The sequence below is a fragment of the Octopus bimaculoides genome, chromosome 4 (assembly GCF_046866305.1).
Source record: "Octopus bimaculoides isolate indiv1 chromosome 4, ASM4686630v1, whole genome shotgun sequence".
NCBI lineage: Eukaryota > Metazoa > Mollusca > Cephalopoda > Octopoda > Octopodidae > Octopus > Octopus bimaculoides.
Genome location: NC_142931.1, coordinates 147,745,033 through 147,762,726, shown reverse-complemented (window position 1 = coordinate 147,762,726; position 17,694 = coordinate 147,745,033). Strand labels below are relative to the sequence as shown.

The 17,694-nt window shown below is 34.9% G+C and overlaps 1 protein-coding gene across 29 annotated transcripts in view; it reads right to left on the bottom strand.

Moving 5' to 3' along the window:
- The window catches only part of LOC106884253 (uncharacterized), a 113,690-nt gene that overhangs the window by 68,972 nt on the left and 27,024 nt on the right, over positions 1–17,694 (bottom strand). For 6 of the 29 annotated variants that reach the window (XM_052967594.2, XM_089351730.1, XM_089351724.1 and 3 more), the window contains exon 1: positions 12,508–12,628. The exons of 20 other annotated variants lie outside the window; for them this stretch is intronic. The gene's annotated coding sequence lies outside the window, so the exon portion shown is untranslated. Of the gene's footprint in view, positions 1–12,507; positions 12,629–17,694 lie in introns of those variants that run through there. 3 more of the 29 variants (XM_089351719.1, XM_089351722.1, XM_052967591.2) reach the window with 2 other exon arrangements.

Genomic DNA, 17,694 nt, shown 5'->3' with positions numbered 1-17,694 from the left:
TGAACAGGACCACAGTAAAGAAATCGGAAAAATGATCCAGAATCCTTGTCCATTCCCGAAATCTAATCAGTTCGTGCCAGTCACGAGGCCAAACATCCTTGAAAGTTTCATCCAAATCCATCCAGCAGTTCATGAGATATCTTGTCCACGGACAAACAAACAAATATGACTGAAAACAATACCTCTGCCTTCGTTAAGGCAGAGGTAATAAAGAACCTGTCCTGAGAGAATCATCATCATCATCATTTAGCATCCATTGTCCATGCTGCCATGTTGGACTGTCCTCACCAGCACCACACACACACACAGAAAGAAAATAGTGAGGCCATGGTGTCAATGTTAAAAACCATTATCTATAATTATTAGTGCATTGTGGAATGGGAGTGGAAACAGTTTAATGTTGTTCCTCATTATAGAAATCCTCCTTTTAATGTCCACTTTTCTATGCCTGGATGCCCTTCCTGTTGCCAACACTTATGTGTTTCCAAGTAAGCTGACAGAATCGTTAGTATACCAGGCGAAATGCTTAGCAGTATTTCATGTCTTTACGTTCTGAGTTCAAATTCCGCTGAGGTCGACTTTGCCTTTCATCCTTTTGGGGTCGATTAAATAAGTACCAGATACGCACTGGGGTCGATTTAATCGACTTAATCCCTTTGTCTGTCCCCCTCTATGTTTATCCCCCTTTGGGTTAATAAAAAAATAAATATTTCCCTTTGGCCAGACATGTTTTTGCAGAATAGTGGAAATGAATGCCATTCATATGTCAACAATCACACATTGTCATGACGAGATATAAACATACACTCACACCCACATATATACATATAGCACTGACCAGACTATCAGATGTTACACATCACTGGTCACAATACACTTTGCATTGTTTTAACTTCCAAATGAATCCACCCCAACTGGCTAAGGTTCCTGCTGGTCAGAAGGCGAGCCCATTGCAAGGTTACCTATTCAAAGCTGAGTGGACTGGAGCAGAATGGGAATTGAAGTGTTTTGCTCAAGAACACAATGCAAGGCCTAGTCTAAGAATCTAAACCAGGATTGTGAGAACAACACCTCCCAACCGTTATTAGCTAATCTCATATCCTGTGTCTCATTAAATACTGATGAGAGAGAGAGAGAGAGAGAGAGAAAAGTGGTTGAGGAAAGTTATTTGATAGTTCTTTCTCTGTTGACTGGTTTTACAATGTAAATTATACAGAAGAGCCATATTTGATATTTCCTTTACTGTAAACATTAAGTCACAGAACAAACAATTGGTTTTTCCACTACAAACAACAACAAAAAAAAAAGGCATCCAGTAAATAAATGTTAACATTTATTTTTTTAAAAATCCAAATGTATTGTTTCTAGAAAATAAATACAATATATTCACATTCAATATAAATGTGATAAATTAATTATATATATATAGAGAGAGAGAGAAAAACTAGAAGTAGTTGATAGCTTCTGTTACCTAGGTGACCAAATTAGTAGCTGCTCTGAAAGCGTAGCTGCTAGAATAAGAATAGCCTGGGCAAAGTTCAGAGAGCTCCTACCTCTGCTGGTGACAAAGGGCCTCTCGCTCAGAGTAAAAGGCAGACTGTATGACACATGTCTACGAACAGCCATATTACATAGCAGTGAAACATGGGCCGTGACTGCTGAGGACATGTGTAAGCTCACAAGGAATGAAGCCAGTATGCTCCGATGGATGTGTAATGTCAGTGTGCATACTCGACAGTGTAAGTACCTTGAGAGAAAAGTTGGACCTAAGAAGCATCAGTTGTGGTGTGCAAGAGAGACGATTGCACTGGTATGGTCATGTGGTGAGAATGGATGAGGATAGCTGTGTGAAAAAGTGTCACACCCTAGCGGTTGAGGGAAACTGTGGAAGAGGTGCCTCAGTCAAACTGCCCAACCCCTGCCAGTATGGAAAACAGGTGTTAAACGATGATGATGAAATGTGTGTGTGTGTGTCTGTGTGTAAAGGAGCATCTACATCATCACAAGCAGCATTGTTAGTTCATGGTCTGGCCATGGGGAAACACCACTTTGCTTGGAAAGAGGGGAGAGTTGGCAACAGGAAGAGCATCCAGCCCCAGAAAATCTACCACAATAAATTCCACCTGACTCATGTAAGCATGGCCAAGTGGATTTTGAAACAATATAACAATAATGATGAATCTAAACAATAAACTTCTGTTTATAATTATTGCTTTTCCTGTCAGCATTGCATTCCACAACCAGCTGCATTGGTGTCTGTCTACCAAAAATAATGTCAACAGGATGGTTTAAGAATTCTCAGAAAGAGCATTTAGCTTCAGAAATCAGGCCAAAATTGAAACAAATAAACAAGCCATAGCTTTCAGACCCGTCTAAGAGAGCAGTTACTGTGAGTAAACACCACATTGGATAGTAACGATTCATCCCCTGCAAGCCAGGATGGAAAACAAACGTTAAATGGGAAAGTCACAGATGGAATACCTTTAACTATAGTTCTGCCCAATCAGGGTTGCCCGACAATAAACAACAACATTTAAAGCTCTTCCTGGAAAACCACCAGGACAATAGAAACAGTCCTCATTGATAAAAGTTTATCTCAACAATATGCCTGCTTGAAGATTGTAGTTTCGTTTGTACAATTTGGTTTGTACCGTTTGGTTTGTACAGTTTGATTTGAACTAAAAAAAAATAGGGAGGTGATACAACAACAACAACAATACTAGCAATAATATTAATAATAATTATTTCTATTATAGGAACAAGGCCCAAAATTTTTGGAAGATGGAAATTTCTAATGGAGAATCTTCTTCAGTTCGTCGAGGCTGATTTTTAATGTTTAAGATGCATTTGAATTTGCCAGACATAAAAGTGACTGATGAAGCTGACAATGTCGACAGAGAGGTTGCTGCTGCAAATTGTTGTGAGCAGCTAAAGAAAATGATTCCTGATGGGGTGGGGGCAGGGGCTACACACAAGACCAACAATACAAATGTTTACGAAACTGCACTTTTCTGGAAGCCAATGATTATTAGACATTTTATTTTAGGAAGAAAAAACAAGATCAAGATTTAAAGAGTCCAAAAATTGTCTGACACTTCATATAGGATAAAATGTCACAGATGATACAAGATTAAAACCCTTATTCATGTTTTACTCTGAAAATCTAAGGGTTTTCAAGGGTTATGCAAAGTTTAATTTACCTCTGATTTAGTTTTCAAGTTAAGAAAGCATGGACGACTGAGAACTTTTACAAAGAGTGGTTTCCAAACAGTCTTTGTTCTGCTGTAGAAAGAGGTACAGTGCCAAACAATATTTCCAACAGAAACTCTTTGTAGGTTCCTTGGAGAAAATAGCAATCCAAGCGATTCAATGAACTTGAATAAATTTTCTGATAATGCAAGAAAAGAATCCATCACCAAGAATACAACAACTTCATTGCTCCAGTCAATGGATCAGAGTGTGATGGCTAAGTTGAAGGCATCGGCAAAGGATTTTCAAACAACTCATTAAAAGCAAATGACAACAAAGGGGCAGATCTACAGTTATTAGAGACTTGTGAAAGGAATTCAACATAACGGATGCTGTGGATAATCTGGAGGAATGATTCTTTATTCCCTAATGTGTTTCTCCTCAACATTTTTATGTATACATCTTGTAGCGTGTATCTTTAAAAATTGTTATTTTCATACAGAAAAGTCATCCTGTTGCTTTTTTGCTTTTGTTGTTGTTTCGTGGGAAGAATCCACCAGAATGCAATCTCGTTTTTATGACAAGAAGATCATTAGGAAAATTCATTTCAATTAAAGCAAGATTTTCAGGAACATATTATTCCTGTTAAGTGGGAGAATCCTTCTCTCTCTCTCTCTCTCTCTCTCTCTTTGTATATATATTATCATCATCATCATCATTATTATTATTATTACTATTTTAATTGTGAAACAAATGTCACACGTCCATTTTTTTCCATGCCAGAATGGGTTGGGCTTTGTGAATATTGAATAAGAATATGTAAAACATAACTGTGTTCCCTTCCTACCATTAAACCTTATTTTAACAAACAGAGATAGTCATATCGATGGTGTATATGGTTAGCCCAAATATTCAAGGGAGCAACCGAACATGACAGCAGTTCAGTGACTCAAACCAGTCAAAGAATATGAATGTAGACATATTTGTGGGTCAGTGCATGAAGCTGATGGAAAGACCAACTGATATATGTCTGAGAGATGTTTGAACCTGTAAAAGCTTTGCACTGTAATTTGTCATAGATGCCGGTGGCACGTAAAAAGCACCCACTACACTCTCGGAGTGGTTGGCGTTAGGAAGGTCATCCAACTGTAGAAAGATCAGATTAGAGTCTGGGGTAGCCATCTGGTTCGCCAGTCCCCAGTCAAATCGTCCAACCCATGCTAGCATGGAAGGTGGACGTTAAATGATGATAATGATATATACATAGTAGAAAAGAAAAAAAAAAGGAGCATCTCACCACTCTCTCTCTTTAAATCACCATCCCTTAACTAATGCAGCCAGTCACTGGGGCGCCATTCGAGATGTTTTCATAGTCAGCCATTGCCACTGGTCTCTATCTTCTGTCATGCATAGCAGGGTTACTATGTTGTGACTTGTCCGGAATTTTCTCTGTCTACCTCTTTGGTCCTCCCTCACCTTGAAGAATGGCTTTGGATCGAGAGTTGCAATGATGATGATGAAGAGTTGCAATGGGAGACGTGACTGCACCAGGCAAGCTTTTGTCTTTTCACCTGTGCAAAGAGTGGTTCCTGTCTGCCAGTGTATTTGTTGACTTGCTACCTGACAAAGCTCTTCATTTTGTGTCCTGTGTACAGGAAATGTAGCAGCCTTCTGAAGTATTTGTGCTCAAATGCCTGGAGTCTTTGATCCATGCCAATGGTAAGAGTCCAGCTCTCACACCCATGGAAACCAAGTTAATTTCTGGTCTTAGGATTCCTGACAGACTTAAGAAGGCTCTTTTATGAAGCATTTCAAATGCTTCCCAAACCTCATGAAATAGTGTTAGTATCAACAAAGCTTTGTATGAAATATGCTTTGTATGAAATTCCAGATTACACTCACCTAAAATTCTTCTGCTGTGTGGCTCCTTTTCCATTTTTAATTGTAATATTTTAGTCAATGCTAGCATCATCAGAAAGTAAGCTTTCTTGACTATTTGAATCCATCTGCATCAGCAGTTATGTTAGTTGGAAGACAACCAAATCTAAAGAGGTACTTGGGTGTTTTGAAGATTTATTAAACTAAATTACTACTAAGCCTCTGAAAATAGATTAATGCTTATTAACTACAAACTCACGGTTGGAAAAGAAAGAGAAATATTTCTGTAATGTTTTTAACTGACCTTACAGCTTTGGGTTTTGTAAAGTGCAGAGATAAGTGTTTCAAAGGTCATGTGATGTAATTGCTTCTTGCTAGATTCACCTTCAAATATTCTGGAAAATTATTTAGCCTACATTGGTGCAGGTTTCTGGGTGTGTCTCTCCCCACCCTGTATTTGTAACAATTTTGGGTCAGTCCAACTGAGTGGCATCTTGAATCAGTGTCGTTTGCCATAGCCCCCCAACCTACCAAAGTCTTTTGATTACATTTGGTAGACAGAAACTGAAAGCCCATAGTGTGTGTGTGTGTGTGTGTGTGTGTGTGTGTGTGTGTGTGTGTGTGTGTGTGTGTGTATAGACACGAATATACGTGCATGTGTGAGTATGTATATGTTTATGTCACCTTGTCTTGATATTGTGTGAAAACATGTCTAGCCAAGAAGATATGTTACCTTGTTTGAAAACAGGTGATGACTGGTGACAGAAAGTGCATCCGCTGTAGAAAAGCTGCCTCAATAACTTGTTTGACCCATGCACACATGGAGATATGAATGTTAAAACGATGATGATGATGATGATGACAGGCATCTTTTGAGGATTAATTACCAGAACATTATTTACATCAATGCCTTGATGTTATGAAGAAGACAACAGGTTTTCTCGCTGAAGTGTTCATAGTTTTGATCCAAAGCTGTGATCATTGGTTCTTCAAACCGTCTTTGACTTGAGGAAGGAAGATTTGTCAGAAAACAATAGGAAATACATCCTTATTTTGAACACACAAAGAGTCTTCTGAATGACAAAGGAACATTTATAATGAGTGATGGATGTATATTTGTAGTCTTCAGTTTTCTTTCTGGTTCCACTAAACTATTCTTATCTTCAAGAAACAGTTTCTTTGTTCTCCTCATGAGACTTGAGGTGCAGGCTTAGCTCTGAGGTTAAGAAGATCACATTGTAATCATGTGGTTTCAGGTTCAGTCCCTCATTAGTGACAAAGATCTTTAATTTTGCTAGTTAGTCCTGGTAATCTTCAGCAATGCTTAGTTAGAGAAATAATGTTGCATGTCAAAATAAGCAAAACATCATTCCAACAAACTTGTGATTACTCGTGCCATTTGATATCTTTCATTGCAAGCTTTGATGTTCCTTACGTATCGCTGTTCCAACCTCAAACGCATCCACATAGTTTTCTGGTGTAAATCTGATGAAATATTAAGTAATGCTCACCTCAGAGCAAATAAACGAAGCAAAACCAAGCAGATATAATTGCTTTGACTTCCAGTGTCATTCCAAAACAGACACTGGAATTTGGTGCAGCCCTCTGGCTTGCCAGTTCCTGTCAAACCATCCAACGATGATGATGATGAAGTGGTTTAATAACAGTGAAGATTAGTTTACCCAAATGTATGATGATCCTTAGATATTAAGCAATAGAAGAAATGGGAAATCTTGAGGCTTACACCAATTCCAAAAACAATTACAACAAAAAATAAATGACAAGTGTTCAAGAAAATTAAAGTTGTACTCAAAAAATATTTAAAAAAACCAAATTGCCATAAAAAAAGAAGAAAAAAACATTTAACCAAGCTGAAGATAAGAATACATAAAACTATTAACGAAACCAAGTGTAGGAATTATGTAATTATTGATACGGTGTGCAATAAAGGATCAATAGAGATCAATGTTTATGGGAGGATAACATCAGGGCAGTCTTTCTATAGCCACAGAGCTGCAGGTCATTTTGCGCCATGGTTGTTCCTCTTACTCCAGAATACAATTATTCTAGAGTGCAAACCCTTCATGTCAATGTACGAAACCATGATAACGACACAAATTATGACCATCAACTTACATCAGGTAATTTTAATTTGTAAAACCCTTCTTGGTTAATATTTCACATTTTCATACTTATATAGCAGCAGGCAACACAACTGTGTTGGAGCAACTATCATATATGTATGTGTATATATATATATATATATATATATATATATATATATATATATATATATATATAAATATATAGTTGGAATTTACAAAAAACAAAACAAAAGACGAAGACAGGTGTGTAAACAATAAACAGATGTATTAGTTTAATGCTTGGGAAGTGAGAAAGTCTTTTACGTTTCGAGCCTACGCTCTTCAACAGAAAGGAACACAGAAATAAACAGGGAGAGAGAAAATAAAAAAGGTTCAGTGGCCAGCAATCAATCAGGGCTACTATCATATATATATATATATATATATATATATATATATATATATATATATATATATATATGATAGTAGCTAAGCTATATGTGTGTTTATGTATATATATATATATATATGTGTGTGCAATATGTTTGTATTATATTATACACAAACACATACACACACACAAAACTATTTAAAACCCTCCCCTCTTGCTAGTATGTTAAATCCAAACCTGGGCACCAAACCGTTAATTAATGAAGTTAACATTTTCGTTAACGATTTAAAATTCAAGTTAACTTTGGAAATCATTATCAAACTAATTAACTTCCATTAACTTCAATTCAATTAAGTTAACGGATTTTATAGTTTTGGCACTTCTTAAAGGTGCTTTTAGAGCAAAAACTGATTTTTCGTTTTTTCTATAATAAAAATTAACGTTAACAATTCATCAATAACTTCAGTTACATTTTTAAAGAATTAACTGATTAATGGTTATCAAAGTTAACTTTCTGCTTAACGGTTAACAAAGTTGACTTTTCGATTAATGGTGCTCACCTTTGGTTAAATTTTGCCTCTCTAAACTCTACAACTGTTGAATTACTGTCAGCAATATTGTCTACTGAATACAATACTAAATATAATAAACATTTTGTAAAGTGTAAACCCTGCTTGCCAAAATGTTAACTTCTTTGAGTCGGCAGCTGCTAGTAGCAGAGTTTCATAACAACTGCTTAATGTAACAGTTCTAATGACGATTCTGGTTCTACATTGGTTAACGCATGTAAGTGTACGGCTGTTGAAGACACAATATGATAGAGGGTCTATAGAAATGTTTTAGGTGTTATGGTACCATATAGCCTGCAAGTGAATAGGCTTAACTTTCACAATCCACAAATAATGGAAAGATATGAATCGAATCGGTAGGTTAGTGGTTTATAAAGAAGAGTTCACCAAGGCAATTATATTAACCATGTTTTAGGTAGAACCACTGTGAAGTTATTCACACACATAGCATCTATCTATCTATGCGTATATAGATCTATGTATGTATATATCTATATATGCATGCACACACATACACATTTTCATGTATACACACAAGCATTCATTCATATATATATATATATATATATATATATATATGTATATATACACAGACACATACATACATTCATAGATTTATATATATATATATATATATATATATATACACACACACACACACATACATTCGTATATATTCATACATATATATATATACATTCAAATATACATACATATACACACACACACACATTCACATATATTCATACATAAATATATAATTCATTCATACACACAGACATATATATATATATATATATACATATATACACACATGTCTATGAAAGAGAGAGGGGAATCAGAGGTTCTCTCTCTGTGTATTTTAGTTCAAGATGAAATTTATAGGCAAATCTGTTAAAAGCTGCTTTGAACTTAAAAGAGTATTAAAGACAAAATGTACACACACACACACACACACACGCACATGCACACACACACACACACACACCACCATATCTGGATGGAAATGATCCTTTAGATGTGACTGTGTGTTATGAAAGCAAAGAGATATAATCAAATGATGATGATGATGATGATGATGATGATAGGAAGGGGAGAAAAAATTTATATTTGCTCCCATCAAGTAAATATTCAGTGAAATTTTCTTTTGGAAATGGAATAAAATTAAAGCACAAAATAAAATTTTCCTTTAATATATTCTCAACATGTTACGGCACAAAGTTTTTTGGGTTTTTTTTTTTGTTTTCCTTTGCTCCAGTCTGTCCAACATGAAGGTATCAGTTAAGAGTAGTCGTTGTAGTGGTGGTGGCCATAACAACAACAACAATTATTTCTTCAGCACAAAAAACTATATTTGTAAAGGTAACACACACACATAAACACATACATACATATTTGTATGTCTATATACATATGGAGGTATATATGTGTGTGTGTGTGTGTATGCACATATATATATGTATGTCTGTATATATATATATTTACATATACATATTCATGTATAGCTATGTATGTCTATATGTACATACATATATATATGTGTGTATATATGTGTGTATGTGTGTGTGTGTGTGTGTGTGTGTGTGTATATTTACATATGCATAAATAGATATGTGTGTCTATATGTGTGTGTGTGTGTGTGCATATACATACATATATACACACATATATATATAAACCAACTGAAACAGTTGGTCCCAGGGTATTGCTGATATTTGTATTTTTCAGCTCCTGATAAGAAGAAAATGCGAAGTTGATCAGAGCAGGCTTGAAATGAAATCATGCTTAACTTGATCTGAATGGCGAGAGAAAGTCTTGGGAAAAGACAAGATCTGATCTGCTCTGCTACTCAATGCACAAATATGATAATGAGACATTGCTATAGTTAACAACAACAACAACAACAGCAGCAGCAGCCATAGTTTATACTTGGCTATTATACAAGTCAGCAATGTTGCAGCCTACAGCTCACTCCAACACGCATTTCCCACTTGATAAAAAGCAAGTATTTGTAGTGTTTAGGGTTTAGAAACTTTTAATTTAAGGGGGAAAGTATCATAGAAAGAAGAGACAGGATGGGGTGGGTCGCTTTCTCTATAAAATCTTAACACGTGTTAAGATTATGTGTATATTTGGACATATTTACATAAAGACACACACACACATGTTCACATTCTTCTAGTTGTTTTTTAAAAGGTACATAGATATGTAAATATTAAAATGTGTGTGTGTGTGAATACTACCAATGGGTGCACATACCTCCACATTACATGTGTTTGTTAGACAATAAAGTACAACTTAGAGTCGATCCATTACAGAATGGATAACATCCACGTGAAAAGGAGGGATGGCCACAAATGGAGAAAATATAATTTAGAAATGAAAGTTTTAAGAAAATACATAGAAATACCCTTCTGCATTGCCAAACCCTTTCTTCGTGCCATCAGGTATCATTTTAGAGTCTGATATTTGTTCTAACAATAAACCTGTGATGCAGCTGAAGTCAGCTCAGCTGTAGCATGGTCGGAATTCTGTTGCATAATCTTACCTTTATGACCAAACACACATTTATGTAAACAGCAAAAATATTTCAGCATAAATCAATGTTGAGACTGATTAAAATATATCTGTATGTCTATGTTTTTGTTTAGTAAGTATTAGCTAAATCCTCATTATGTTTATCATGTTGTTGTTGTTGTTGTTACTACTATATATCATTATTATTGGTTTGAGAAATTTAAGCCTGTATTGAACAAATATAAAGACAGATTTTTATAAACTTCTGACAGATGCATGAAGAGTAAAATTTGATGAAAAATCAAATGACACTAGTCATATTTTAACAACTGGATATTAATAAAACACACACACGCACGCACACAACAGACAGGCAGACAGATGGCTGGCTGAATATATTTTTAGGGAATAAGATCACTTCACATTCTATAAATATAGTCTGTTTTCCACAATGAATTAATTATATTTATCTACACTTATAATGGAATGGAAAAATTCTAAAATTTCTTCTATCATGTAACTGACTTTTTTTAACTTATATTTATTCAGGTTTTGTTTTTCCATTTCCAAAATAGAAAACTGACCTTTGCTCTGCTCTATCAGAAAGGATCAGCAACAGACTTTTGAAAAAGAGTTAAAATAACTTAACAAAATCCAGAAGCTATCACAGAGAATATTTTTATATGAATATCTTCAAGTGACGCAGGAGATTCTAAAAGGTTTGAAGCTTCTTCTGGACATGACTTTCCATGGAACTTTTCAAGCAAATTTTGTCTCAAGTAAGAAAGTAATACGATATATTTCTATTAAAAAAGGAAAAGATAAAACTTGCAGGAGATTCAGAAAATCTTTCTGGCTGAACTTTGCTAAATAAAATTCTTTCTGTTCTCATGAATGAAATTGTTGCTGAGACAAAGGACTGCTAAATGAATCCTAAGTGCAGATTAAAGAGTTGAATAAAGCTTGAGCTATTATTCCAACTCAGTAGGACATCCCCACAGATTCTAAACTACCAAACAATAGTCAGTTATTGTGAATTTGCAGCTGTCCACTGGTATTGAACTTGTTTTCTCTTCTCAATAAGTCTGTGGGCAACTAGACTGCAATGGACAAGACATTGAATAAGAGCAACTAGTGAGAAATCCAGAATGGCTAAAATATAAAAGCAATCCCTTAAAAAGAAAAAAAACAATATTTTTTGTCAGTGCATTTACATGAAAAATTTCAAAATGCAATTTCTTCTGTGAAAAGGAAAATAATTGAAAAGTAGATGACAAAAAATTTGATGGGGTTTGACAGAAATGTTTTTTCTTCTTAAATTAAATATTTGAGAAATCCTTTACAAACTATTTTGAATGAAGGTCAGAAGAATAAATAAATTGCATGACATCTCAGGTGATTCTAAAGATTAAAACTTTAATATAATAATAATAATTCTACTTGTTTGGTTTTTACCTATTTTTAAGTAAGAACCACTTGATTTGTTTAACTTAGAAAATGTCAGTGAAAAAGCTTATCATAAATTATGGATTAGTAAGATAAGTTTGAAATTAGGAAAGATGCTTAAAACAATAAATTTATCATAAAAGTAAACTTAATTCATCTCATGCAGCTGGTGGTATTGAGATGATGTTCTTACTGCATGTGTACTTCACATTATTACTATTGTTTATTATTATTATTATTACTACTACTACTACTACTACTACTACTACTACTACTGAAAGGTGGAATGTGTTTATGATGAGCTACTAAAATTGTGTAGAAAACATCATTTTTGTTTGTGTTTTAAATAAAATGCAAACCCTTTAGCATGGTCGTTTTCAGCAGGACAAAATGCATGCGACAGAAAACAGAAAAGTATATTTTCTCATACAACCTTAAATAGCTGTAAGTGTTGGTCTTTCCTGCTGCTACCTACTCAAAGATTCAACATGGCAGAACATTAGCTAGTTCTCACAGGGAATGACCTACAAGAAAGGAGTTCAGCAGGCAGGTACATAGTCATTGGTTGATGCAAACCTATTCAACCAATCAGAACTAAGCTCACTAAAGCCAACTGCTCTATTGTGCTGCTATTTATTTTATTTATTTTTTGTAAATGTGTGTGTGTGTGTGTGTGTGTGTTGGTATCTGTTAAGATAGCATCATATAACTTATTCAAGTTCTTGAGAAATTAAATACATCAAAAATAATGGATACTAAATATAATGTCTTTTAGTGTTACTCAAATAATTTCATTTAGCTGACTACAATTCCATTACAACAGAACAAATCTTTATTAAACAATAAACTCAATGTTAAAATGTTGGAGGAAAACATGTATCAGAAATGGCGAGGCCAAACAAAAGTTAAACATCTGGAATTTAATTTTTTTTTTTTACATATGCTAATATTACTAACTTTAACTATTGCAGTGAAATATTTTCTATTCACTAAATAGGTTCAAATACATTTATGAACCTCAGAAATTTAAAAAATAAAAAACTAGCTAACATTATTACTCTGCCAAGTAAAGAATTAATAACATTAGAAAAAGGAAAGGAATCCTTCCCTTAGATTTTATAATATATTTTAAATGTTTTCAGCATATCAAACTGGAAAAAAAATCTATTTCAACAAAACAGCAGACATTTTATCCCGTTTGCAGTGTTATGTTGACATCTATCCTACAATGTACGCTTGTTGTGAGCATACAATTACTCTTTCACATCCATAACCAGTCTCTCTCTCTCTCTCTCTTTTTATTTTTGTATAATTTTAAGGACACCTCACACCGACAGGAGACTAATTTGTTTGTCTATATCTACCTGATAGATAGCTTCAAACTTGACATTCTACTCACCCTTCATAGGAAGCAATACAAAATACAGGAACAATTCACACACATTTCTAGTCTCACACACATCAATTCAATATTAACTGCAATGGCTTCAAGTTATATTTTTCATCAGAGAATATACAAACTTCTCTATTAAACCTTTATTTTTGCTTAAACAGCTTGGATCAAAATATTTCTATTTTACAAGAAAAGCACAATAACCAATCATTGATGAGAGGGGGGCTGAGAGCTCCATAGACAGGCGACTCATCTTCCTTATATAATTCTCACCCAAGATTAAATTAATTTAAAACAGAGAGAGCCTATATAGTCCTTCCTAACTTGCTTTACTTCACCTCACACTCTTTCATCTTGCAGGATATAATCATCATAATAATGGTATCAGATAGTAATATCATTAGTAAAAGAAATGGAGAAACTATTGAAATATCAAAGATCTAGGAAGAGAAATAACCTGAATGAAGAACCTGAAGACAGAAACAAGCCCTAGAATAATTGGTGCTTTAGGTGTGGCCCGAAAACACACGGAAAAACGCATAATCAAAACCCCATGGTTTATGAATATAACACAGAAATTTGCCGAGTACTTTCAATATTGTAAACATAACAAAATAACCAAAACAAACCACAGCACATAGCCTAGGCACACAAAGTCACACTTGTAGTGCAGTCAAAGAATGTAATAAATACAAGGCTGTTGAATAATAATAATAATAATAATAATAATAATAATAATAATGATGATGATGATGAAATTTGACAGAAAAACTAGAAAGCTGTTGACAATGTGTGAAGCCCACCACCAGAAAGTTGATATCAACCGGCTGTACATGGAGAGAGACCAGGGTAGAAGAGGTTTAATTGCTGTGGAAGAAGAGTGTGTACAAACGGAAAGAAAAAAAGCCTACAAGAAATATTTAGAGAACAACACAGAGAAACTACTAAAGAGGGTGAATAAGGAAGAAGTGATCAAGTGTGGAATAGGCGGAAATGGACAAGAATGAAATTCAAAGAGAGCATGTTAGAGGATGTATGTGGAGCAAAATTCTGGGCTTCGTTAAAAAAAAAAAAAACCAAACAGAAAGCCTAATTGTAACAGTCCAGGATCAAATGATAAAAACAAACAACTTGTAAAAAAATATATATATGGAGAGAAAGTGTCAGAAAAACGTAGAATCTGTGAAACTTGGAATGAGACAGTGGCACACATTGTTGCAGAATGTCCCAAGCTGGCACAGGAAGAATATAAGAAATGGAAGCACGACCAAGTTGTAATGGTCTTACACTGGAAGCTTTACCAGAAATAGGGGTTTGAAGCTGGAGACAAAGTATGAATGCTGGAGTTGGAGAATTGTAAGATTCAGTGGGACTTTCCTATTCAAACAGACAATAAGCTGGGAAATAATAGACAAGGAAATGCAAAGTTCCTCACTAATTGATCCACCATGTCCGTTTGATTCCAGAATTGTTAAGAAAGAGGATGTGAAACAAAAAAAAAAAATTTTTAAATACAATTTCTTAAAACTTGAAAATGCAAGAATTTGGAGTTTGAAAAGTGTAAAGTTGTGCTTATAATAATTGGTGCATTGGGAACTGTAAGTAAATACATAGAGAAATGGTTGAAGGAGATTGGAATGGAATGTCTTGTAGAGCTTCTGAAGAAAGTTTACCTCTTAGGAACAGGAAAGATTATCAGGAGGGTCTTAAGCACTTGAAAGCTTGTGGGTAGCTGAGATTACAGGTAATCACCTGCTACCCACATAAATCCTGCCAGGAATGAGACTCCCACCAGCAAGCCAATTACTCAATGCATTACACACACAACACAAACACTAATACAATAAAAAGACTGCACCACACCTTAAGAAAAAACAAAAAGAAAAGAAAAAAAAAAGAATCTGACACAAAAGAATTTAGCCACAAGGGCAGCAATTTAGGGGGAGGGGACGAGTCGATTACATTGATCCCAATGTTCAACTGGTCCTTATTTTATTGATTCTGAAAAGATGAAAGGCAAAGTTGATCTCAGTGGAATTTGAACTCAGAATTCTGAGTTCAAATTCCACTGAGATCAACTGTCAAGAAAGAAACAACAATTGTGAAAGTCACAGAACTGCTGAACAAGTACAAAGATCCTGAGATGAATATGAAGGATGGAAACAGAAATAATACCAGGGATTATCAGAGCTCCAGGATTTATGAAGATGGGAATAATGGAAAAAAATTCACCAATTGCGTCCTTAGCAACACTGGCACCTTACAAAGTCTTGAAGCTCGCTCTATTGGAAACAGTCCACATCTTAAGAGTAAAACATATGGAAAAAAAAAACTGGTGATGTTGCCCTGTATTGGCATCGAAAGAATATCAGACTGGCACAATATTGTGGAAAGTTACTTCTACTGATCAGTTTGCAAGAAATTTGAATACAAAGTAACTGGGTTTAACTGGTTTGAGCATGTTTCACACAGAAGCATTAGCGACACAAACAAATAAATAAATATCATCCTGGTTAATTGACCTGGTGTAACGATTAATATATGAAAAGGTGAACATCTACTTCAATTATTGATGTCATGAAAAACTTAAAAACTCTGATGGGTTAGAGATTAAGATCGAATACAAAAGGCCATTGAAACAAAAAAGAGCCTCAGTAATCACTGAAATTCAACAGATACCTCAAACAACTTCCAAGTCATCGATATGCCAAACAGTTGCAGAATATGTTCTTGGAAAACTGTTGGTATTTGAGACAATTCTCTTGTAAACAAAAACTCAAGTTTCTGTTGAGACAAACTTAAATACAATGAAATGGAAACAATAATGTCTTTACTTTCAAATTAACACAAGAACACAGATTTATAAGGCAAAGGTTGTAGTCAGCTGAATCAACACCTTTTATATTACTGGTACTTCATAAAGGATTGTAAATACCACAAAGTATTTATTGTTGTCCACACAGATGTACAGATAGCATCCGAAAACAGCAGTATCACAGCAGACTGAAGTTCAATGAATCTCATTGTCTCTGGATATACAACTATTCTACGTAAGCCATAAGATTGTATATCCTTTTTATGGTGAGAAACTTCCATGTTTCCAGTAAATGGTGTTACCCTGTGTTGGCTGTTTTGGAATCTCTGGCTATACAACCAATCTACATAAGATTCTATGTCCCATTTGTGTGTTGAGAAACTTCCTTGCTTTTTGTCAGACTTCTTGATTCCCTGCATTTTCCAGTCAATGACACCAAAATTGTAAATAATTAGTGTTACTATGAAATAACTGATCATGATTATTTTACTTTGGTAGATTAATGTGGATTAAAGAACTACTTATAAGCACTGATAGCATTCTACTAAAGTGATCTTATTTCATCTTAGTCTGCTGGATGCAACCACTTTCGATAATCCTTGCCAGTTTGTCGTTTGTGCATCACCTATATCCTTATATCCCCTACCTCTACTCACCTGTCCCATCCCACCTCACATTCAACCTCTTGTATGTTGAGGGTATGTCCTGGTACCTCATCACCACTATAGTCTTCTCTCCTTTTCTACCTGGCATAGTCATGCATTTCCTCAACAGCAAAACATCTGTTCCTACCCCTCTATCATATTCTTGCCCTTCAACACCTGACATAAAGCCACCTCCCTCGATACTACCCAATCAAGGGGTTTTATCTTGCAAGCTACTTGGCAACTTCACTGCTGCTGGTGACATGGAAAATGCACTCAATACACAATGTAAAACGGTTGGCGTGAGGAAGGGCATCCAGCTGTAGAAACCATATCAAAACAGACATCGGAGCCTGATATAGACCTCTGACTTGTTGGATCTTGTCAAAACATCCAACCCATACCAGCATGGAAAACAGATCTTGAATGATGATGATTAATGATCAAGGTCCTTTAATCAGTGTCCACAACTTTTTGTGTTAACCGGAGCAGAACGTTAGACCTATCATTCCTTTCTATTGTGGGTTCTACAAGTTTATGCCAGTATCTGTGTTATTACCCAAACCAAACCTTAATTTTCTTTAACATAAGAATACTGAAAGTAAAATCTGGTGTTCTTAAGACAAAAACCATGCAACGGCTACTGAAATATATTGTGGGGCCATAATATAGGAGAGTGTGTGTAATATAAATGAGTTTGCCCATGGACCCCTTTTAATATGCTTATATTTATGTCATCATCATCATTTAACATCCGTTTTCCATGCT